Source organism: Grus americana, chromosome 3 (genome assembly GCF_028858705.1).
Source record: "Grus americana isolate bGruAme1 chromosome 3, bGruAme1.mat, whole genome shotgun sequence".
Lineage (NCBI taxonomy): Eukaryota > Metazoa > Chordata > Aves > Gruiformes > Gruidae > Grus > Grus americana.
The window spans coordinates 63,507,994-63,518,348 of NC_072854.1; the positions used below are offsets into that span (position 1 = coordinate 63,507,994).

Below are 10,355 nucleotides of genomic sequence, written 5' to 3' on the forward strand. Positions count from 1 at the left end.
AAGGTTTTCCTTTTAGCCAAGTCTTCTCAAACCAGGAATAAGTCCCAAAGCAGGGTTGGCTCCTTCAAAAGCAAGGGCCTGAGGCAAAGCGAGAGCCTGGTAGTGCTGCTTTCATCTCCTTCAGCTCAAGCAAACAGACGCACTTCTCAGCTGAGGAATGCGAGGCCGTCGCCACCGGGTCAAGTCCTGGGAGGGGAGCGTAGGCAGTGCCCTTTCACTCCGCTTTCACAATGCGGTGGAAAAAAAGACATCCACCCATGTACTTGCACACACGTGCCCGCTCACACTCGTGTACAAACAGCATCTGCATGCACGCGTTCTTTTCAGTGTTTGCCAAGCTACCTAGTCTGCTTTATTTTCCTCTTATTTTTTTCATAATCCAGCTGAGGCAGACTTCTCTGAGCTGGAAAGGAAATATCAATAGCAAGAGTTTCTGTCTCACTGGAACAACACCTGACTGCTTTGTCCACGTTGCCTGTGCTGTTGGGTAGCCACTCCTACTTCACGAGCACATTCTTCCAGCATTATTTCCATTGTTATGAATTTTTACCATCCTTCATCACTCTCTGAAATGAATTGACTTTAGCTTTGGCAGAAAAGAAAAGGGGGGGGGGGGCAGAAAACCACAGTTCAAATAAACCTATCTGAGCCTTCAAAAACATTTGATGCATTATCAAAATAGAAAAACAGCTGTAAGAAAGTGTTTTACTGTTTACCGTGTAATCATAGAGGCACACATTCTGTAAATCACTGAAACTGCAACCGGAATGTGGCAAGGGCAGTGCCAAATGACCCTGGGATGCCGTTAATCACAATTCTCATCAAGCCTATGGTTATTTTTGAGCTGTGTGATTTACTCTGAAACAGTCCTTAAATCAGGCTATATATCTGAATTCCCTGAAGTGACCTACCGCAATGGGGCACTTAGAAACATGGTCCCACATTTTGCTAGAAAGTCTCATTGCCTTCTGACCAAAAATTCTTAGGGGGAAACCCTGAAGCTGCAGATGAGGACTCTGTTTCGGGTTACCTGTGGGAGTAAATGAGCAAATGAAAGATCGGGATTCCTCAGTGAAGAAGAGATTTGAATTGGGTGAGTTTGGTAATTGATTCTATGAAATCTTCCTGTTTTCCAAACCAAATACACACTTATTTCCTTAGACAGAAGAGTCGTACCATTTCAGCCCATCTCCTTTATTTCACCAGCTGTTCTCCCTGTGCTTGTTTGGTCTCAGCAATGCATGCTACATTCCTTCATTACTTTGACTCTCTCTAAGCCATGAAAACTTTTCCTTATTTCAGTTATTAAACTCTCAAAAGGCAACAGAGTACGGAACTGATGCTATCTGGCAATACTTTGGTTTACCACTCCATTCAGATGCTGCACCGGACGAGCTGTGCTAGAATGTAATGCTCCCTCCCGCCGCAGCTCACGTGAGCTGGAAGGAAACTGTCAATCACGCTTTCCCTGGCCTTCCCTTCATCACTCAAAGGAAGCTTTGGCAGCAGCACAGCAGCCATTTTGACTGAAGGAGAGGTGGAGTCACCATTAATGATATTCTCAAGGGGATATTGCTGTGGATTTCCTGGGTCTCCTGGTATTTGGTGTTAATGCACATTTCTGTAGCCCTCACTTTCCCTTTGGCTGTGTTTGTGCAGTACTCTTTCATTTCAAGTGAATGGATAATCACATCTAAAAAGCAGTGTTAAGTCCAGGACAAAGTGCATGCTATTCCAAAAGAGAGAGATGTGTGTCTGTAATTAATTTTGTTAGGATGATGGAGAAGTGTATAGATTTTTAGAAACAGCTGAATTTAGTTTTTGCATATAATCACTGGCTTATCAAAAGACTGACAAAGCATGAGAGCATTTTCTAGGCTCTGAACAAAGCTGGTTTTCATATCATCACATTATAGCAGATTACTACCTTCTGATAAAATGTAGCCCATAGGTATCTTTTACCTCTGACTTGCATTTAACAAATTTTTAAGCCAGCTAGTGGCATTAATTCATTTTGCTGGACTTCCTGCATAAACCATGCAATTTCATTCTCTAACTTCATCATTCAGTTGGTGTTACGGTAAAGCACATGTTCTTAAAAAGACACTCAGATATGATTTGAAGACATCAAGAGAGCTATTCAATTACTTTCAGTTGTAGTTTGTTGCAGAATGATTCAGTAATTTAAAATGTTTATGCTTTGGGTTACTGTAATACCAATGAATTTTTGGCCTGGACTCAGACCTCATTATGCCAAGTTTCGCAGGCACGTAGAACAAAAAGACAGGATGAGTTGCCAGTCTACGTGATTATTCAAAGAAGTGTTAATCCCTTTCTTTTGGCCAGACTCCTATCCAAATCAACTCTGAATTCCCTTGCAGGCTCTCTTGCTGGGCTTACTTATTTCTCTTTATTTATTCCATGCATTCAAGTATTAGTAATTTGTTATTTTGTTGTCAAATTGCTGTGGAAAAGCTCTGATTAACCACACTGGTATAATAAGTTTTGTCCAGAGTTACAGATCACATTTTGGGTAAACCAAACTGTAATATGGGGATACCTTTCTGTAGACGTGCTTCCACATCTGGGCATGCAGAGCCTGATTTTTTAAAGGATTCAGAAGAATGGATATAGATGGTTGTGTTGCTGATGAATAAAAGCTAATGAGTTAAGTGTGCAGTTCAACCAGACAGTGCCAACAGTAACACTTAAAAATCACTTTCAAGTTCTTTGGCATAGAATGTGTCCATGTTCGGATGGGGGACAGAGGGGTGTATAAGTGGAAGAAAAGAGAAAATCAAACAAAGCAGCAATGTACATTTCCTTTGTTCAACATTTTGTTCACATTTCAACGCCCATACATTGTACACTAGAAGCACTTTTACCTTTTCTCCACAACAAACTCTGTATTTTGAATATACAGTCAGCCACAGCCCACTCATCTGTTGATATTTCTCAGGTCTGACTTCATGGCTACATATGTGAGTTATTTCATGAGTTATATTAGCTTTTGCAAATGGAGATAAGACTATGGTGAAAAGCGGAGTTTGTAGGAATGATAGACTTTATTTATAACTTTAAAAAATACCGGGAAGATTTTCATAGGCAAAAATAGGTTGGTATCATTTTGAATGAGGCAAAGAAGACTAATTTGCTCTTGGGAGAATTAATAAAATAAATACTTAGACTACACTCTGTTATTAAAGTTTTAAAGAGAAATGTATGTATTACCCAGGTAAAATGAGAGCTTTACACGAATTGGGAACAAACTAAATTTTTAGCAGATTTTCACAAGTTCAGTATTTTCCACTACAAAACAGAATGAAATAAGCAAAATTCAGAATTTCTTCTGAAGGAAAATTGTAAAAAATTTTTGATTGATTAGGCCATTTCCTTTAGATAAAACTGGAATTTTCTGATTTCAGCTTCTGTGGTTTTGTATAAAGGCTAAAAAAACCACACCCCCCCCCAAAAAAAAAACAAAAAAACAAAAAAACCCAAAAAATCAACAAACCAAACAGGAGAACCTGAAAGGAGCAACCATTTTATTTTTCTTCTTTTAGGATTCTTATTTTTGCATGAAGCATCTTGCTTGTAATAAGTTTGCCAAAGAGAAAAATAAGAAATCCTTAAAAGATTTTTACTGAGCTTGAGATGCTAGGAAAATATGTTAGAAGTGAAGCCTATGAAATACTAAGTTTTAAAAGAATGTCAACCTCCAGCTCAGCTCTGCTTGACAGCGTAGGTCAGTGGCAACTGACCAGAGAACAGCAGCAACTTTATGAGCAAGTTCCAGCGATAGACACAAGAGAAATTGATTTGATCAATAATGTGACCTAGCACAAGCATAAGAACAGTGCTTTGAAATATCTCCTACCTCCTTAATAGAACAGTGGGCAGGGGGTAGTTTCCAGGACTATCAGTGGCACAGAGAAGAGTTTTATTGTGCTGTCAAATAACTAAATAAGATTTGTTACTGCATAACCTCACACTGAAATGTATGACATCATGCCTTTGCCAGAGAAAAACATGGCGTGGACCAGTTTGTTCTCCAGATGATTTCCTTAAGATACAATGACAGGTTTTTAGTTAAACATTTTCAAATAGCCAGGCATATAATGGTAGTATTTAATTATAGCTCAATTCTTGTAAACAATTCTAAGTAAAACTGTCTGTTGTAGTTGTTCCATAATCCTGGAACCATGAAAACATAAAGCTGGAAAGGACATCAAGAGGTCATCCAATCCAACATCCTACACTGAGCAGCATCCAGCATTCATAGGCAAACATACAAAAACAAGCATCTATAGGCAAGCAAAACGAGGATATCGCATGTACTCTCCGGAGTTGTTGTTTGACTTCCCAGGCATGCTAGACTTGCACGCCTGCAGAACTTCCAGCATTTGGGTCCCCTCCTGCTGTTTGGTGCAGCAGGTCTGAGGGGTTTTGGTTTTGTTTTTTTTTTTCTACTTCCTGGCCTTCAAGTGTATACAATCAAAGAAAATGACATTTTAGATACAGTGAAGGGCAACTGCAATGAAAAACCCTAAACAAAAGAGGTTTTGCTCTTTCATCTCTTATCTGGAACCTGGAGGTCTTCCAGCTTTGCCTTTCAGCATTGGTCCTATTAAATATTGGCCCAGAATGATTGAACAAACTTGTTTCAGGACCTGTTTCTCATTTTAAATAACCTAGATTTTAAAACCTCTGAATGTTTGGTGTAAAAATGAAATCAAGTTTCTGTGTGGGTTATTGTGAAAGAAAAATTTTGCCAGATGCCTCCTCTTTTTCTCGTTCAGTTACTTAATTTGTGTTTTTCTGATCAGTGCTGTGGACTGCCCTCAACCTTCTCTTTACTTTGAATTTTCAGAAGAAGGGACTCAGTTGTGTGGTAATGCCTGCTGAGTGGGAAGCAATTATTGCTGGAGATCTGAATTAGCAAAGCTTTAAATCCTATTGGAGCAAGACTGTGGCCAACAACATTTGCATTAAGAAATAGTTACTAAGACTCTTCTTTTAAGTATAAATGTCATTTTTAGAACAGACTTCAGCACATAAAAGTCTAAGTCGTGCTGAAAGTTAGGCTTAGATGGACATGTTTTGTCAGTCAAATTGGAAGTGTTCCATAAGCCTCCTCAGCTGAAACATGCAAAGAAAAGCACTTCTCTTTTGAGTGTTGTCTACACGCATATTCACATTATCATGTGTTTTTATGTTGCAGATGCCTAAGCCAGACTCTGTTTTGCCTTAGATACACCTGGAAGCTGTTCTTCCTCCACATGCCCGTGTCCTTTACATTGTCTCAGCTACTCAGCTGAGTCAGAACACTTACCCAGTGAAATGAAACATTTGCCAAAACAAAAGTCTTTGTATATTATTTTATTCACAGCTTTTGGGGGTGAGTTCCTGTGTTTTGTTCTGTTTCATATTCATTTCTCCAGCTCTGTAAAACAATATGAAGATTGCACTCAGCCCTGACCACACAGTACCTTTTGTGCCCTTTTTCCCCACGTTACCTTGGATTTTCCATTCCAGTTAACTAATAAGTTAACTAAGGTCATATTTCTATCATGACCTTGCCATTTTCTGCAGGCAGTTTCATAGCCTGCCCATCTTTCAGCAAACACATTTTTGCCAGAGACACCTATGGTTCAGGTTTGAACAGATATTGGAGTTGCGGTTCTTTTAATTCCCAGGCACAAGCAGAGTGCGAACTATACTTGCATAAGTATTTCTTGGCTAGACAGTGACTTCTTTTTGAATCTAGGTAGTCAAGAGGCATTGTCACTCATACTGACTACTAATCTATCTTTATTGTCAATGCTGGAGGAGATTGATAAACCCAGCTCCGAGGGCGTCACGTCTTCTAAACTGACATTGAAAATACTCTTGCACCTTACTGTGTTAAGTTGAAAATGCTGAGATATTTGGTCCCTGATAGTCACTAGAAAGGCTCAATAAAGCCAGGATCCTCAAGTTCTAGTTTTGTTTAATCATAGAACAAGTCCACTTTGGTATTTTCTAATATCTGTGTTTCAACTACCAGGAAATTAGATGGCAATACCCACCTCTATGAAGAGATTGCCCGGATGGATAATATGTTATGTTAGGAATAGTTATGAGTCCATCAAAATAGTTTCTTTCTATAGGAGATAAAGATGTGCACCACCATAGTTTAAGCAACAATTGCAACATCAATTGCTGTTGCAACATCCACAGTGCACGTACAGTGAAGTTGTCTAGAAACTGCAAGCTTGTGTTAGTGTTGTTGCAGATATGATGAAACAAGAATATAAGACAGAAAAGTTTTGTAGTGAGGGATAATATCTTTTATTAAAGCGGCACATACTTTTTGTCCTCACAGTGCTGGGAGGGCACTCATATTCCCTCTCCTTCTGTTTGCCACGTAGGTAAGAGGGCAGTTCCCGTTGACCACAGGAGTGCCTGCAGGAGAGGCTTGGACAGAGTGCAGAAGAAGAATGCAGAAGAACTACAGTCATTGGAAGTAACTTTTCTTTCTCTTTCAATACTCATCCATATGCATTAACACTGTGGGTGATCCCATGCACTTCATATACTCACCAATTACCTAAAGTTAAAACTCCTGATATAGCTTCTTCTGAAAGACAGGGTGGGAGGAGTGGAGTCAACACAGTCATTATTGTGTAGATCCAGAACTGATGCCTACGCAATAACAATGCCAGAGAAGAGAAAGAGGGGCAGGATTCTGTTCTGAGTAAAGGGAGAAAATAAATCACAGAAGTTTTTGATGAACATCTGGGAACTGTTCAGATCTTCAAACTAGTGCTAATCCATACGATGAGCAGTAGCATGGATGGGCATGGAGTGGTATGAGCTGAAGCTGTTCCTTCAGTAAGAATGTTTGACATCATCCCTTAAGGCATGAGGTATAATACCACCCAGTATAGTTTATAATTATATTTTGTTGGTTTCCTTCACTTTCGTAACTTTTCCAGTCTTGAAATCAAGAACTTAATCTTTTGCTTTCCTTGATTAAACTTTTGGTTTCTCTTTTAAGCATGTCTGGTAGAAAGACTGAACCTGGATAAAGAAGATTCAAAGAAAGGACTTGTCTGGAGAGTAACTCATCCAGTTAAACTGTGCAGGCAACAGCCTTCCTCCCTGCTGGAAGCTGAGATACGTCTTTTGCCAGGTATAAGGACTAGTTTGAAAGTGTTGTGAGCAAGTATTAGGGTTTAATGGCAGAAAGGTCATTTATAGCTGCATGTACACCTCAGATTATCAACATGCTAATTTTTAAAATTAAATAACTTAGATGCTGTTGAAAACTTCACCCCAAATCTTCATTAATTCTAAAAGACAAAATCTGTTAAACCTTATGGTTTTGGAAAACAGTAACAAAATTTAGAATCAGACTATGATTTACCAGAAAGATTACGTAGTTATTCTGAAAAATGCCTTGGTAACAAGTCCTGGCCTTGTTTTTTAATTGTTGAATGGTTTGTTTTCCTTCACAACTCCAGTATTATCTCACTGCCACTCTTCCTAAGATCATCTGTCATCAGGAATGCAAATGAGCTGACTAATGAATTTTAATCTCTTCTTAGGTTCTATGGTCCTTCAAGACAGAACTTAGTAGAACATATAGCTGTAAATGCATTACCACTCTGATTGGGATTTGTTCCTATACACTTATTAGGAGGAAACATTTTGCTAGACTGAGGCTGTAAGTGATCTGATTCCTATGACCACCAAATTAAATATCAGCTTGAAGAGCAGGGATCAATCCTCTTTCCTCATAGGCTACTTCAGAAATCTATGAAAGTGTTGTGCATGTTCATTAACGTTTGTTACACAGGATTTTTTAATTTGCTTGATAATGCAGACCTGATGTCTAACTTTGTTCTCTTGGTTGACACATACAGACTAATTTAAATTCAGCAAAACAGGCTGAAAATCCTTAATTTAGTAGTTTTGTCTATGGCCTGATTGGAACAAAAAATGGAGTAGCTGGTGAAAATAAAAAAGAGCTAATAAAAAAATAATCAACCTTTTCTCTTTTACCTCTTTCCCTAAGGAAACAAATGTAAATCTGGCATCTTCTAAAATTTAGGCTAATGATCCATTGGAATGGAATGCTTGTAACCTAGCAGCTTGATCATGCACAGATACTAAATATTGGGCAACCCAGAAATTCTAGTGGAAAATATTCTATTTTCAACAACTCTTGCCAAGGTCCAGTAAGCCACTACAACATTGTTATTTGTGACGCTGAATATGACAAAAATGACTTTGAGCACTGTACAGATGAGTTAGTCGTGAGAATTTCAGATTTCAAGCCTTTCAATGATAGGTACTCTTCAGCAGAGCCTGTGATACCTGCTGTTTGATGCAGCTGCCCTTTGAACTGCTTAGTGTCATCGTTTCCTATTCCTCTAATCCTCTAATCCTTGTCAGGTGAAGAGCAGCTTCATAACAAATGCATTAGCAGAACACAGTGGATATCTGGGTCCTGACATTCCAGCCTGGGGTTACCTGGTACTTATGTCTCTCTGCTCTCTGCACGTTGAATTTGCCAAAGATCTCGAAACAGAACCACTCTGCTATCTTCCTGTCACACCTTTATGTAAGCTACGAAAGACTCCAAACTCTAATGCTAATTGTGACGTTAGCACAAAAGCAAACACAGTTGAAGAAGGTGACTCAGGAAGTAGGGAATATCAGACCTACTTCGTGAGGGAAGCATGAAAAAAATCAATCCCAACCAATGTTTCTTGCAGGATGGCTGTCCTTTCTCCAAGTCCTATCCAGGTTAGCAGCCGGCAGTGACTTTGTGGGTTGAAATAAACATTGAAGTATTCTCTACATTCTTAGGAATGGCTCTCTCTTCTGTTTCCTCCGGACCTCAGCTTTGAGTCAGCACCACACCGTAGGCAAGCAGCTTGGTCCTCTCAGGAGTTGTTTCTCTCACTGCCTTCTCCACTGCATTCAAAACGTTGTGTAGAGCTGAGCTTGCCCTTGAGGAAAGGAGCAATTCCCCCTTCTCTTTTCCAGAAGTTTCAATCTGACTCAGAGTACAGGAGCCAGAGTGAGGTAAACACACAAGTTTCTTCTTGGTCACCACCCATTGGACCTCTTCAACATAACGGGAAATACACACCGGATTTATCCAATAAACTGGAAACAATCTATCATTTGTAACTACAACACTATAGTAGCAAAGTGCACCAAAGTAAAGCACTTTTTAGTAACAACTTGGATTTAAGAAGATTTTATTGCGTTATATAGAAGTTGAGTTTTGTCCACTATTTCACCTGTTCTGGGAAAGATTGGTTTGTGCCTCTCAGCATACAGGACACTTATTCTCATATATAAATACTTTCTTCTTGGGTTTCACAATGGACAGAGTTTACTATTAAATAAAAGCCTTTCCATTTAGATTCACTACAGCACCACTGCTCTTCAACAAGGTGTCATATGTCTTATTTTATATGAGTTGGGCTGAACCTGTTTTCTAATGTGGGCAACTTCTTGAACACAGAACTAGCAATATACATCTGAACAATTTTTCTTTAATAATGCTTCTCTAATTATTTTTAATCACTTGAGGATTATAAAGCCTAAGTAATTCCTATTCCTGCCATTGGACAAATAAGATATTAGGGAAATTATTCTTCCAGTCTTTGTCTGTGATACTCTCCGCTAGTCTGTAAGTTCCTTGACTCACATTCTGTCACTTTGCATGTGCTTCTCCAGTAACTGGCTCCTGCTTTCATTAGGGTGTTTAAATACCAAGATAATACAATGAAGTTAATATAATCTGAAGTATCTTATTCTGCAACTGCAGAATCTTGTCAGAATGACTATGATTTCGTTTGCAAATCTGGATTTTAGGGAGCAGAAAATAATGTTTGTTTTTCCCAACCAACATGGGAAGCAGGAAAGCGTGTGCAGCTGTTGTTAATAATTTTAACTTTAGTAGCCAGTTGTAAGAAATTTGTGTCTCACATATTTAAGCAGATTCTTATGTATGCCTGTAAAGAAGTGAATAAATTGAACTATTCACGTCTATTTCTGTAGTGGATATAGTAATATGACTACTAGTACGTTCCAATATGAAATAAGTGCTCACAAAAGCTCTTAGAGCAGCAGTTTTGTGATCCCATAATGCCAGTAATTTTTGGAACTAAATGCAAAAATAATTTCTTTATATTAACTTCCCCTCAATAAGTATCTTAGCAAAGGTCTCTATTTAACTACAAAACTGATGAGACAACATTGGTGGTAAAAGTGAGTAATTTCCCAATGTACAAACATGTTTCCCAATATACAAGCATGTCTGTATGTTTCCTTGTGAAATGCCAAACAAAAAA

General features: G+C 38.7%; 1 long non-coding RNA gene across 2 annotated transcripts; it reads left to right on the plus strand.

Moving 5' to 3' along the window:
• The first annotated feature begins 318 nt into the window (after nt 1-318).
• LOC129205240 (uncharacterized) lies at nt 319-10,147 on the plus strand. 2 transcript variants are annotated; one of them, XR_008576666.1, is made up of 5 exons: nt 319-1,093; nt 5,252-5,398; nt 6,411-6,505; nt 7,040-7,174; nt 8,440-10,147. It is a non-coding gene; the product is annotated as an uncharacterized LOC129205240 (long non-coding RNA). The 2 variants fall into 2 exon arrangements; XR_008576665.1 differs by having other exon boundaries at nt 6,411-7,174.
• The last annotated feature ends 208 nt before the right edge of the window (nt 10,148-10,355 follow it).